The sequence below is a fragment of the Meles meles genome, chromosome Y, assembly GCF_922984935.1.
Source record: "Meles meles chromosome Y, mMelMel3.1 paternal haplotype, whole genome shotgun sequence".
In the NCBI taxonomy this organism is placed as follows: Eukaryota; Metazoa; Chordata; class Mammalia; order Carnivora; family Mustelidae; genus Meles; species Meles meles.
The window spans coordinates 37656638-37672115 of NC_060088.1; the positions used below are offsets into that span (position 1 = coordinate 37656638).

Consider the following 15478-nt stretch of genomic DNA (forward strand, 5'->3'; position numbering starts at 1 on the left):
AGAATGTGTTTTAGTGTCCAGGGCCAGGTTTCGTAAATGAGGGTGGCTTAGTGGGTTCGTGCAGCTTTTTCTGAATCGGTGGGTTGCGTGCAGCTCCATAGGGCACGTTTTCCTTCTGGAGAGCAGGAAGAGTTCTGTGCTGCGGCTCCGGTAGGCCCTATCTGGAGGGTTCGTGGAATAGGGCTCTCTAGATGGAGGCCTGAGAACCAAGCTAGGGCTAGGTGAGGGCATAGGGCATCGAAGGCCCAATGTATGTACACTGAGGCAAACTCCAGGGAATCTGATGTTAAGGCAAGGGTCAGGATGTCACTCAGTCTGGACTTTGTGTAGATGAGATGTGCCAAATATAGGTTTAGCCTTATGGTGGCAAGGAAATTTGTCCTGCTCGGGGGTTTTTGTGCACATCCAAATAGCTTGGTCTATTCTGGGGTTAGGTTCTGTTTTGCCTTATGAATCTGGGTTCCCCCATATAGAGGGATTCAAGAGCAGTGTTCCAGGTATGGATGCCTGAAAACCCAGCCTAGGTTTTTGCATTTGGTCCTAGAGGCATGGCAGTACTTAGATCCTGGATCTGGTGAAGCTATCCATGTGGCTTTGTTGAAAATCAGCTCAGGGTAAGGGTCACAATGGGTGTTTGTGTCCAGGATGGCCTGCAAAAGTGGGCGTGGCCTCAGAGGCAGCACAGGTTTCTGCCATCTCTGAGACTTTTACATAGCTCCAAAAACCAAGGTTTCCTTCCAGGGGGCAGGAGGAGTTCTGTTTTGTGGCTGTGGAGTCCTCCATGTGGAGGGATTCGAGAAAAGGGCTCTGGGTATGGATGCCTGCTAACCCAACCTAGGTTTAGCATAGGGGCCTAGGGGCATGGCAGGTCCGATCTCCTGGCTCTGGAGCCAACTGTCTTGGTGGCTGCTTGGGGGACATGACTCGGGTGTATCAGACTGTGCATTAGTATCCAGGGAAGCACATGCACATGGTTTGCATCATGGGCCCTGGTGCTGTGTTGTTTTATAGACCAGGGTTCCCCATATGGAGAGATTTGAGAGCAGGGTTCCATGTATGGATGTCTTGAAATCCCACCTTGCCTTACCATTGCAACCTAGGAACATGGCAGTTTTGATATCCTGGCTCTGGAGTCAGCTATCCAGAGGGTTGACTTAAATTGGTGTCTCATGCTGATGGGTCACAATGCAGGTTTATGTCCTGAGAGATCTTGGAATGTGGCGGTGGCTCATTCTCCTACACTGAGGGTTTGACACAGCTCCAAAGAGCAACGTTTCCTTCTGGGGACAGGATGTGTTGTGTCCTTTGGCTCAGAGATCCCGCAAATATTAGTATTTGAGACCAAGTCTCTGGGGCCTGCTGCCTGGGAACACAAGCTATGGTACAGATGAGAGTCTAGAGGCATTTCAGGTTCAATTATCTCTCTCTGGGGTTATCTACCTGTGTATCTGATATGAGGTAGTTGCTCAGGGTGAGTCAGACTGTGCATCCTTGGTCATCCTATCAATTTGGGGTGGCACAGTGAGCTTGTAGTTTTCTCCTATTCTTGAGGTTTCTGGAAGCTCTAATGAGCCGAGCTTCCTTCTGGAGGGCAGGTACAGTCCTGTAGTGTGGGTATGGAATACCCATCTGTAGTGTGTCTAGGACAGAACTCTGGGGACAGAATTCTGAAATCACCAACTAGGGTTAGGATTAAGGTCGAGGGTATGGCAGGCCCGATCATCAGACCTTAGGCAAGCTCCTTGGATCTGAAAATAGGGCAAGTATGAAGTGGGACTCAGCCTTTTGCCTCTGGTTTTTGTCTCTTGGATGCACACGGAATGTGGGAGGGGGCCACATGTGGTGACTGAAGATTCTCCTTCTTTGGGGGTTTTGCCTAGTTCCAAATAGCATGGTGTCATGGCGGGGGAAAGTAGGAATCCTGTTTTTTGATTCAGAGGTCCCCATAAGGAGGGCTTCGAAAGCAGTGCTCTGGGTATTAGGGACTGGAAACCCAAACTTTGGGTTAGGATTTTGGACTAGGGACACCGCAGGTCTCAGATGCTCCTGCCAGACACCCAGGTACATGGCGCCAGAGAGAGAAGATTGAGGTTAACATACCTCTAGGATCTAATCTGAACCCTAGCTTAGGTTTTCAGACATCATTCCCCAGAGGCCTGGTTTCCAGTGACAACATATGGTGCATCCCTGAGGCACACAACAGAACACCCACTGTCCCCAGAAGGAAACCTTGCTATTTGTAGCTATGTAAAACCCTCAGGGGAGTAGAATCCTTCATGGCCCCTGAGCTACCACTACATTCTGAGGTCTCCCTGGACACAAACTGGCATTTTGATGCATTACCATGAGACCCCATTTCAACATATTCCTTTGGGTAGATCACCCCAGAGCCTGTATATCGAACCTGCTTTGTTCCTAGGAGCCAAAGGGAACATGAGGTAGGGTTTCCAAGCATCCTTTAGTAGAGCCCTCCTCTTGAATCTTTCCCTATGGGGGAGTCTTGAGCCATTGAACAGGCCTAGTCCTTTCCCAAAGATGGAAACATTGCTATTTCGAGCAGCTCACAATGCCCAGAGTGGGAAAACCTCCATGGTTTCATAAGGCCACACCTCAATTTGACAGGGAACATGGACACAAACTCCAGCCTAGGCGAACATCTGACCCTTGCCCATACTTCAGATGCTGGAGATCTTGATTCAGCATTGGTATATTGCCCTCCCATACCCTAGGACCTAATCCTAGCCCTAGCTGTGTTTTTAGACTTCTGTTCTCACACTTCTGGACCACAAACCCTCCGGATTGGGAATTCTGGAGCCACAATCCAGAACTCTGCCTCCCCATCAGAATGGAAAAGTGCTCTATGGGGCTCCCCAAAAACTCCAAATGAAGGTCAACCTTCATGGCCGTCATAGGTTGCTCTAAGGCTCTGTCTGACACATCCTGAGCCCAGACCTCCCGTCAGACACCCAGACAGCTGGCTGCCAATCCAATGATCGGACCTGCCATGGACATAGGCCATCATCTCTACCCAAAATTGGAAAACCTCCATGACATCATAAGGCCCACTTCAATTAGGTGGCCATCATGGACACAAAGTCCAGCCTGAGAAAACTTCTGACACTTGACCTTGCTTCAGATTCTTGGGATCTCAATTCAGTTTCTGCAGATTGGACTTGTTGTGCCCTAGGCCCTAATCCAAACCAGAAACCAGAACTTGTGTTTTCAGACTTCCATCCTTACAATCCTGGCACACAAGCCATCCAGATTGGGAATTCTGGAGTCGTAACACAGTTTTCTGTCTGTCCACCAGAAGGAGAAAGAGCCCTATGGGGTTGCCCAAAAACTCCAAATGAGGATAAATCTGCACAGCGCTTGACAGCACCCCAATTTCATAGGCCATCCTATAGACTAATGCTGTCTGACACAGCCTGAGTATAGACCTCCTGTCAGCCACCCAGGGAGCTACCCACATATCCAGTCATGGCCCTGGGCCTGAATCTCTACCCACCTTAGTTTTCTGACATCTGTCCCCAGACCTTATCTCAAATTCCTACATATGCGGGAACCCGATGCACAAAACAGAACTCTTCCTTCTGCATGGCAGGAAACCTTGTTGTTTGGAAAGGTGTCAAACACTCAGAGTTGGCAAAACCTGCAGGGCCTATGAAGCCACGCCAACTCTTGAGGGGCGCCCTGGGCACAAACATGCATTTTGACCCTCAGCCTTAGCCCTTTTCAAATAAGATAACTCGGTAGCTGGACCAGAATCATGCATATCAGGCTTGCCATGCCGCTAGGCACAAATCCTAACCCAAGGTGGGATTTTGCAGGTGCTCATACCCAGAGCCCTGCTCTGGAATTCCTCTTTTTGGGGGACTCCTTAGACAGAAAACATGACTCCTCCCTTCCCCCAGTATCATAGCAAACTATTGGGTCCTGGGCAAAATCCCCAGAGAGGGAGAACCTTCCATGGCCCCATGAGACCCCATACATTCTGCTGTCAACTTAAACTCACAATCCATAGACAAAAGCCTGAGCTACCGCCTCACAGGCACCCTAATTTCAGATCTCAAGGAGCTCCTCTCGGGGTCTGCAGATCACGCATGCCAAACTCTTGGCCCTAAGTCTAACCCGAGTTTGTGTTTTTAGATTTCTGTCCTCAGAGCCCTGTCCCACACACCCTCCAGACTCCAGCCTCCAGTACCACACTGCAAGACTATGCTTGCCCTTTATAGTTTCCAAAACATTTCAGATTAGGAGAAACCTGCAAGGCCCCCAAGGCCACCCCAATTTAATAGGCCACCCTGGACAAAAATGCATAGTCTGACACACACTGAGCTTTGACCTCCAGTCAGACACCCAGGTAGATGGCCCCAAAAAGATTGAACCTGACAGGCCCCTATGCCATAATATGAACCCTAGCTGAGGTTTTTCAGGCATCTGTCCCCAGTCCTTATCTCAAATCCCTGCATATGTGGTAAACTGATGCACAAAACAGAACTCCTCCTTCCCCATGACAGGAAACCTTGCTGTTGGGATGGGTGTCAAACCCTCCAAGTTAGTGAAACCTACAGGGACCAGGAGGCCACGCCCACAGGTGAGGGTTGCCTTGGGCACAAACACGCATTGTGACCCTCAGCCTGAGCCCCATTTTCAAATAAGACCCCTTGGTAGCTTGACAAAGAGCCCGTGTATTGGGCTTGCCATGATCATAGGCCCAAATATGAACCCAAGGAAGGGTTTTCCAGGCACCTGTTCACAGAGACATGATCTGGAATCCCGCTTTTTGGGGACCCCTGGGAGAGAAACAGGATTCCTCTCTTCCCCCACAGTGACACCAAACTATTGGGAGCCACGCAAAATCTCCAAAAAGGGAGAAACTTCCATGTCTGATAAGGCCACCCCTACATTCCATGGCAACCCTAGACACAAAATCCAGAGACAAAAGCCTGAGCTACCACCTCCCAATTGCCCTAATTTCAGAACCCGAGGATCTCCTTCGGGGTCTGCAGATCAGGAATGCCATACCCTCAGTCCTAACCCTAACCTGATTTTTTCTTTTCAGAATTCTTTCCCCAGAGCCCTAACCCACACACCCTCCGGGCTGGAGCATCTGGAGTCACACCATAGGACTGTGCCTTCATTCCCTAAGGAAACTGTGCCCTTTAAAGTTGCCATCCATGCAGATTAGAAGAAATCTGTAAGGCCCCCAAGCCATCCAGATTTTTAGGCTGCCCTGAATAAAAATAAGCGGTCTGACACACCCTGTGCATGGACCTACAGTCAGACACCCAGGTATATGGCCCCCAAGACAGAAGATTGAACCTGACATGCCCCTAGGCCCTAATCTGAATACTAGATGTGGTTTTCAGGTATCTGTCCCCAGAGCCATGGTCTAGAATACCAACATATGGGGGGAGGTCCCTCAGGCCCAAAACAGTAAAACTCCTGTCCCAGAAGGAAACTTTGCTATTTGGAGCTGTGTCTAAGCCTCAAGGCAATAGAAACCTGCATGGCCCCTAAGCCACTGCCAAATTCCAAGGTCTCCCCTGCACAAAACCGGATTGTGACCCATCAGTATGAGACTCTATTTCCATTCAGCCCCCTGTATAGCTCACATCAGAGCCAGCAGATCAAACCTCCCATGTCCATAGAATCCAATGGTAACCTTAGGTTGGGTTTCCAGGCATTACTATGTAGAGCCCTGCTCTTGATTCTTCTATATTGGAGACCTATGAGCCATCAAGCAGATGCCTCCTGTCCTGCAGAAGGAAAGCTTGATTTTTGGAGTTGCACACAACCGCCAGACTGGGAAAACCTCCATGGTATCATGACACCACCACTGCATTAGATGGCCATAAAGGACAAAAACTTGAGCCTGAGCGAACATCTGACCCTTGCCCTTACTTCAGATGATGGGATTCTCACCTCAGCCTCTGCATTTTGGGCCTGCCATGCCCTAGGCCCTAAAAATTACATGAGCTTTCGTTTTCAGACCTCTGTCCTTAAACTAACTACAAAAATAATACTTAAAATGATACTTAAAATGAATACACTGTATGTCATCATTATTCCTACATGAAATCTAACCATGACTGGTGACACGAAAAAATCCCTGTTGTATTTCAACTATAAGAACACTAATGACTAACATTCATAAGACCCAACCACTAACCAAAATTATCAACAAATCATTTATTGACCTACCTGTACCATCAAACATCTCAGCATGATGAAATTTTGGCTCCCATCTCAGAATTTGACCGATCCTTCAAATCGTTACAGGTGTATTCTTAGCTATACACTACACATCAGGCACAACCACAGGTTTCTCATCAGTTACACACATCTTTTGAGGCGCCAATTATGGCTGAATCATCCGATATGTACATTCCAATGGAGACTCCATATTCTTCATCTGCCTATTCCTATATGTAGGACGAGACCTATGACACAGATCTTATATATTCCCCCAAAACATGGAACATCAGCATTATCCTACTATTTGCAGTTATAGCAACAGCATTCATAGGTTACATTTTACCATGAGGACAACTGTCCTTTTGAGGCACAACCGTAATTACCAACTGACTATCCGCCATCCCATACATTGGAACCACCCTCGTAGAGTGAATCCGAGGAGGTTTTTCAGTAGACAAAGCCACCTTAACATGATCCTTTGCCTTCAACTTTATCCTACCATTCATCACTAGCAGCAATTCATCTACTATTTTTTCATGAAAAAGGATCCAATAATCCTTCTGGAATCCCATCTGATTCAGACAAAATTCCATTTCACCCATACTACACATTTTTAGACATCCTAGGTGCTCTATTCCTAATCCTAACACTCATGATACTAGTACTATTCTTACCTGACCTACTAGGGAACCCTGACAACTACATCCCTGCCAACCCACTTAACACACCACCCCATATCAAAACCAAATGATATTTCATATTCACATGTGCAATCCTACTATCCATTCTTAATAAACTAGGAGGACTACTAGACCTAGTCTTCTACACTCTAGTCCTAGCCATTATTCCAGTGCCACATACTTCAAAACAACAAGGTATGATATTTCGTCCACTAAGCCAATGCCTATTTTGATTACTAGTAGCTGATCTCCGTACCTTAACATGAATTGGTGGTCAACCAGTAGAAAACCCCTTCATCACCATTGGTCAATTAGCCTCTATCCTTTACTCCACAATCCTCCTAATTCTAATAACAACTACCAGCATTATTGAGAAGAATTTATTAAAATGAAGAGTCTTTTTAATTCTAATTTAATTCTTAAATTAAAATTTAAATTAATTTTTAATTTAAGTCTTTTTAATTACCTTGGTCTTGTAAACCAAAAATGGAGAACTCCATCTCCCTCAGATTCAAGGAAGAACTCATAGCGCCACCAACAGCAGCCAAAGCTGACATTCTAAGTAAACTACTCCCTGATTTCCTCATCCCATTATTTCAATTCATATATATAAAGACCTACTGTTCTTCCCCAGTATGTATTTTTCCCCACCCGTGTGTATATCATGCATTAATGGTTTGCCCCATGTGTATAAGCATGTACATACTATGATTGATTTTACATTCGTGCACCTCACCAAGACCATGAGGTTGATCACCAGGCCTCAAGAAACCATCAATCCTTGTGCGATGTATACCTCTTCTAGCTCCAGGCCCATCAAATGTGGAGTTTCTACAATGAAACTATACTGGCGTCTGGTTCTTATTTCAGGGCCATGATAGTCCTCAATCCAATCCTACTAACACTTCAAATGGGACATCTCGATGGACTAATGACTAATTAACCCATGATCACACATAACTGTGGTGTCATGCATTTGGTATTTTTTCAAATTTTTTTTGGGGGGGACTGGTATCACTCAGCTATGGCTGGCTGTAAAGGCCTCGTCGTATTCAAATAACTTGCAGCTGGGCTTAATCATCATCATTTATCCGCATTGCAGAATGATAAGGTGCAATTCAGTCAATGGTTACAGGACATACACACGTACACACTTACACACTTACATGTATTCAACAGATAGAAACTAGCTAAGTCAAACCCCCTTGACCCACTGTAACATCAAAAGTATACAAACACTTAAAATTGTCTTGCCAAACCCCAAAACAGAACTAAGCACATGCGACGTATATAAGAAGCCACTTATACTGATACTCCATATATTAATATCCATCCTAATTTACCCAGAATACTCTATTCAAGAAAGCTGTCTATAGATGTAATACCCCACCTCTAATACCCCCTATCAACTTACATTTAATACTAATAATTAAATTACCATGCCTAAATACATTAACTAAATAAAGCAAGGCACCAAAAATGCCTAGAAGAGTCATAAGTCTCCATAAACATAAAGGTTTGGTCCTAGCCTTCCTATTGATTATTAACAGAATTACACATGCAAATTTCCACATCCCAGTGAAAAGGCCCTCTAAATCCCTAAACTGATTAAAAGGAGCAGGTATGAAACACACTAAATAAGTAGTTCCTAACACCTTGCTCAAACATACCCCCATGGAATACAGCAGTGACAAAAATTAAGATATGAACAAAGGTTTGACTAAGTCATGCCAACATTAAGAGTTGGTAAATATCATGCCAGCAACCACGATCATATGATTAACCCAAATTAATAGGCCTACAACATAAAACATGCTAAGTACTACATCACACTAATGTTAAAATTTAACCAGGTCGTAAAAAGCTACTGTTAACATAAAATATACCATGAAAGTGACTATTATTTCTGACCACACGATAGCTGATACCCAAACTGGGATTAGATACCTGACTGCGCTCAGCCCTAAATATAAATAATTTGTACAACAAAATTATCTGCCAGTGAACTACTATCAACAGCTTAAAACTCAAAGGACTTGGCAGTGCTTGACATCCCTCTAGAGGAACCTGTTCTGTAATCGATAAACCCCAATAAACCTCACCACTTCTAGCTAAATCAATATATATATTGCTATCTTCAGCAAACCCTCAAAAGGAAGAAAAGTAAGCATAATAATTATACATTAAAAAGTTAGGTCAAAGTGTAACCCATGAAGTGGGAAGAAATGGGCTGAATTTTCTAATCAAGAGTATGCTCACGAAATTTTTTTTATGAAAACTAAAAACTAAAGGGGGTTTTAGTAGTAAATTAAGAATAGAGAGCTTAATTGAATAGGGCCATGAAGCATGCACACACTGCCCATCATGCTCCTCAAGCAATACACCCAAACACTACATAACACAGACTAAACCCATGCAAGAGGAGATAAGTCATAACAAGGTAAGCATACTGGAAAAGTGTGCTTGGATAAATCAAGTGTAGCTTAATTAAAGCATCTGGCTTACACCCAGAAGATGTAATACACCAATGACCACACTGAACCAAAACTAGCCCAACCAACCACTAACTCAACTACTACAATAAGCCTCCAATCAAAGCATTCTATTACATCATTATAGTATAGTAGATAGAAATTTTACTTGGAGCTATAGAGATAGTACCCTAAGGGAATGATGAAAGAGAGTTTAAAGTAATAAACAGCATAGATCACACACTATACCTTTTTCATAATGAGCTAGCTAGAATAATTTAGCAAAGTGATCTTAAGCTAACTCACCCCAAACCAGACGAGCTACCTATGAACAAACCACAGGGTTGGAAAATGGTGAGAAGATATAAAGGTAGAGGTGAAAAGCCTAACAGGCCTGGTGATAGCTGGTTGCCCAGAATAGAATCTCACTTCAACTTTAAATTTACCCAACAAACCACAAAATTATAATGTAAATTTAAAATATAATCCAAAAAGGTACAGCTTTTTAGAATAAAAATTTAAAAAATAAAAAAATTTGCTCTCTTACTTAGAGCGTAAAGTTAAATAAAGCCATAGTAGACCTAAGAGCAGCCACCAATTAAGAAAGCGTTCAAGGTCAACAACCCAACCCTCTTAATTTCAAAAATCTTAAACCAACCCCTAACGTACTACTGGGCTAATCTATTTAATAACAGAAACAATAATGCTAGTATGAGTAACAAGAAACGTTTCTCCTTGCATAAGCTTATAACAGTCAATGAATATCCACTGATAGTTAACAACATGATAAAAATAAACTACTAATAAAGTACTTATCAAATCAATTGTTAGCCCAACACAGGTATGCGACAAGGAAAAATTAAAAGAAGTAAAAGGAACTTGTAAAACACAAACCCTGCTTGTTTACCAAAAACATCACCTCCAGCATGCCTGGGCACTGCCTGCCCAGTGACACTAGTTAAACAGCCGTGGTATCCTGACCATGCAAAGGTAGCATAATCATTTGTTTTCGAAATAAGGACTTGTATGAATGGCCACACGTGGGTTTAACTGTCTCTCTTCCAATCAGTGAAATTGACCTTCCCATGAAGAGGCAGCAATAAACTAATAAGAAGAGAAGATCCTATGGAGCTTCAATTAACTAGTCTATAATAAGTCTATTTAATCACCAATTAGGCATAACACAATATTATTAATGAATTAATAATTTAGTTTGGGGTGACCTCAGAGAATAAAATAACTTCCAAGTGATACAAATATAGACAAACCAGTCAAAATATAGTATCATATATTGAACCAACACATTTGATCAGTGAAACAAGTTACTCTAGGGATAATAGCACAGTCATATTTGAGAGTCCATATCAACAATAGGGTTTACGGCCTCGATGTTGGATCAGGACATCCCAATGGTGCAGCAGCTATTAAAGGTTTGTTCGTTCAACAATTAAAGTCCTACTGATCTGAGTTCCAGCCAGAGAAATTCAGGTCAGTTTCTATCTATTACAACAACTTCTCCCAGTATGAAAGGACAAGAGAAGTAAGGTCTATTCTATCGAAATACCTTAGGAGTAATAGAGGATATAATCTTGATCTAAATAGTCCACCTTTATTTCATAGCCCTAGAGATAGGGCCTGTTAGGGTGGCAGAGCCCAGTAATTGCGTAAAACTCAAACTTTTATTCTCAGAGGTTCAAATCTCCTTCCTAACATTGTTTATAATTAATATCATTTCACTAATTGTACCTATCCTACTTGCTGTAGCCTTTCTAACATTAGTGGAACGAAAAATCCTAGGGTATATACAACTCTATAAAGGCCCAAACATCATAGGATCCTATGGCCTCTTGCAACCAATTGCAGATGCCATAAAACTATTCATTAAAGAACCTTTACAACCACTAATATCATTTATCACTATATTTGTAATAACCCCAATCCTAACCCTAACACTAGCCCTAACCATATGAATCCCATTATCAATACATTACCTCTCATCAGTGTAAACCTAGGAATCCTATTCATACAAGCAATTTTGAGCCTAGCTGTTTACTCTATTTTATGGTCCAGATGAGCCTCAAACTCAAAATATGCCCTAATTGGGGCCCTTCGAGCTGTAGCCCAAACAATTTCTTATGAAGTCACACTAGCTATTATCCTCCTACAGTACTATTAATAAATGACTCTTTTATCCTATCCACAATTATTACTACACGAGAACACCTATGACTAATCCTCCCCCATGACACCTATCTATAATACGATTTATCTCAACCCTAGCAGAAACCAACCGCGCCCCATTTGACCTAACAGAAGAAGAATCACAATCAGTCTCCAGATTCAATGTCAAATACGCAGCCGGAACATTCGCCCTATTTTTCCTAGCTGAATATGCCAACATTATTATAATGAATATCCTTACAACTATCCTGTATTTTTTGGTGCATTCCACACACCATACTTATCAGAACTATACTCCATCAATTTTACTATAAAAAGACTTCTACTAACAACTTCCTTCCTATGAATTCGAGCATCCTATTCACGATTCTGTTTAATCAACTCATATGTTAATTATGAAAAAACTTTCTCCCCCTGACACTAGTCCTATGCATATGACATGTAGCCTTACCCATTATAACAGCAAGTATTCCTCCCCACACATAAGAAATATGTCTGACAAAAAAGTTACTGTGATAGAGTAAATTATAGTGTTTCGAGTCCTCTTATTTCTAGAATTATAGGAATTGAATCTAATCTTAAGAACTCAAAAATATTTGTTCTACACAACTCACACCAAATTCTACAGTAAGGTCAGCCAAATAAGCTATTGGGCTCATACCCCGAAAATTTTGGTTTATCCCCTTCCCATACTAATTAAACCCCCCATCCTTCCTATCATTATATCAACTGTCATGTCAGGAAACATTATTGTATTAATAAGCCCTCACTGACTGACAGACTGAATTGGATTCAAAATATACTAGCTATTATCCCCATTTTCATAAAAAAATTCAATCCTGGAGCCAAAGAAGCATCAACAAAATATTTCTTTACCCAAGCCACTGCATCTATACTCTTAATATTAGGTATTATTATTAACCTACTATTGATAGGATAATGAACAATACTAAATACCCCAACCCAACCACATCAAACATAGTAACAATAGCTCTGACAATAAAATTAGGACTATCACCCTTCCACTTCTGAGTACCTGAAGTAACCCAAGGAATCCCACTGTCATCAGGAATAATTCTACTAACCTGAAAAAAAATCACCCCCTTATCCGTTATACCAAATCTCTCCATCTATAAATCCAAACTTATTAGTAGCCATTGCTATTATATCTGTTCTAGCAGGAGGCTGGGGAGGTCTTAACCAAACACAGCTATGAAAATCCTAGCATACTCATCAATTGCCCACATAGGATGAATGATTGCTGTAACAGCATATAACCCTACACTAATAATATTAAACCTCAAAATCTACATTACAATAACTCTTGAAACATTCATACTGTTCACACTCAGTTCATCTACAACCACACTATCGCTATCTCATATATGAAACAAACTCCCACTAATTACCTCAAACCACAGGTTGGGGCTTCAGGCATCCATAGCCAGAGCCCTCCTCTGGAATTCCCTACACAGGGGATCCCACAGCCACAAAACAGAACTCCTTCTGCTCTGCAGAAGGAAAACTTGCTTTTGGAGCCATGTAAAGCCCCCAGAGCCAGAAGAAAATCTCATGGCTCCTTAGGGCACAGCCAATTTTGCAGATACCCTGAAAACAAACACCATTGTGATGCTTAGCCTGAGCCTCATTTTCAACACAGCACCAAGTGAAGATCACTGCAGAGCTAGGGTATAAGGCCTGCCATGCCTCTAGGACCTAACATTTAACATACCTTGTGTTTTCAGGTATCCATACTGGAATGCTGCACTCAAGTCCCTCTGTATGGGGGACTCCTGAGCCATAATGCAGGACACCATATATCCCCCATAACAGCCAAATTATTTGTAACTGCGCAAAAATCCCAGAGCGGGAGAAAATGACATGGACCCTTGAGGCCAACCCCACATTTGTTAGATTGCATGGACACAAACTCCAGCTTGAGTGACCTCCTGGCACTCGCCTAAACCTCAGATCCCAGCGAGTTCACCTAACTACTGTAGACTGGGCCAGCCATGCCCTAGGCCACATAATGCTCACTTGGGTTTTCAGACTTCTGTCCCAAGAGTCCTTGCCCACAAGCACTCCAGATAGAGACCTCCAGAGCAACACCATGGGACTCTGCCTAAACCCAAGAAGGAAAACCATGCTCAGTGGAGCTGCACAACACCCCCCCCCCCGCCCCGATTAGTAGAAACCTGCATGACCAATGAGGCCACTTCCATTTTCTGAACCTGATTCGAGATACTAATACACATTATGTGTATAATACACATTATGTGTATTAGTGAGCTTGGACCTCCAGTCATCCACCCACGTAGATGGCCACAGTGTCAGCAATAGTAACTGCCATGCCCCTAGTCCTTAATGCTAACCCTAGTATGGGTGTACACGCATCCACACCCAGAGCTCTTCTACAAAATCCCTCCATATGGGAATCCTGAGCCATACAATAGGACTCCACCTCTCTGCTAGAATGAAATCATACTATTTGGAGGTGCACAAACCCCGAGAACATGAGAAATCTCCATGGCCCCAGGAGGCCACACAAACATTCAGCAACCCTAGTGGACACAAATTTTACTCTGGTCTGAGCGAATGCCTTACATTCCCCTAACATCATATTCTGGGGAGCTTGCCTCAGCATCTGCAGAGTGGAGATCCATACTCTAGATCCAAACCATAAACCTACCTGGGGTTTTCAGAATTCCATGCCTTGAGTGAGGGAATACAAGCCTTCCAATTTGGGGACTCCTGTGCCACACCAGGAGTCTCCCTGCTCTCCAGAAGGAAACAATGTCCAGTGGAGATGCACAAAAGCCCTAGATTAGGGGAAACATGCACAGTTCCCGATGCCACACCACTTTTGTATGCCACCCTGGACACTAATACGGAATCTGACACAACCTGAGTCGCCATGACACTAAGACCTATCCTAAAATGTAGGTTTGGGTTTCAGGCCATTACACCAGGATCCCTGCTCTGAAATCCCTCCATACTGGGGACAGATGAGCCATAAAACAGGGCACTACCTATCCCCAGTATAGGTCAACCTATTTAGAACTCTGCAAAAACCACAGAACTGGAGAAAACTCCATGGCCCCATGAGGCCACCCCCATCAGCCGATCCCCTGGTTACAAACACCAGGCTGAGTGACCTCCTGACACTCACCTTAACCTCAGATCATCCAGAGCTCACTGCAGCATCTGTATATTGGGCCTGCGATGCCCTAGGCCCTAACCCTAATCCTCACTTTGTTTTCAGAATTCCATCCCAAGGGTCCTGGAACACAAGCTACCCAGACAGAGAACTCTGGAGTCACACCGTGGGAATCTGCCTAACCTACAGAAACCATGCTCAAAGGAGCTGCACAGAATGCCTGGATTAGGATAAACCTGTAGGCTAATGAGCCCACGCCCATCTATGGAGCCCGACCCTGGACCCTAATACACACTCTTTCCCTCAGCCTGAGCGACGATCTCCAGGCAGCCACACACATAGCTGACCCAGAGTCAGCAGATGGGACCTGGCATGCCCCTAGTCCACAATGCTAACCATAGATTGGGTTTACAGTCATCCATACCCAGATCTCTTCTCTTGAATCCCTCTATATGCGGACTCCTGAGCCATACAACAGGACTCCACCTCTCCCCCAGAATGAAACCATACTATTTGTAATCCCCCAGAATAGATGAAACCTCCATGGACCCAGGAGACCACACACACATTCAGCTGCCATAGTGGAAAGAAATCCTAGTCTGGTCTGAGCAAATGTCTGACACTCCCCCTAACTTCAAATTCAGGGACGTCACCTCAGTATCTGCAGATAGGAGATCCATGACCTATACCCTAACCATACACTCAGCTTGGCTTTTCAGAATTCCATCCCTTAAGTCCTGCAAGCACTACAGGGACTCCAGAACCACATCACTGGACTCTCCCTGACT

The 15478-nt window shown here is 43.6% G+C and overlaps 1 long non-coding RNA gene across 1 annotated transcript; it reads left to right on the forward strand.

Moving 5' to 3' along the window:
• The first annotated feature begins 7996 nt into the window (after positions 1-7996).
• On the forward strand, positions 7997-15259 carry LOC123935949. Its single transcript, XR_006817038.1, has 3 exons — positions 7997-8027; positions 12021-12026; positions 15247-15259. It is a non-coding gene; the product is annotated as an uncharacterized LOC123935949 (long non-coding RNA).
• The last annotated feature ends 219 nt before the right edge of the window (positions 15260-15478 follow it).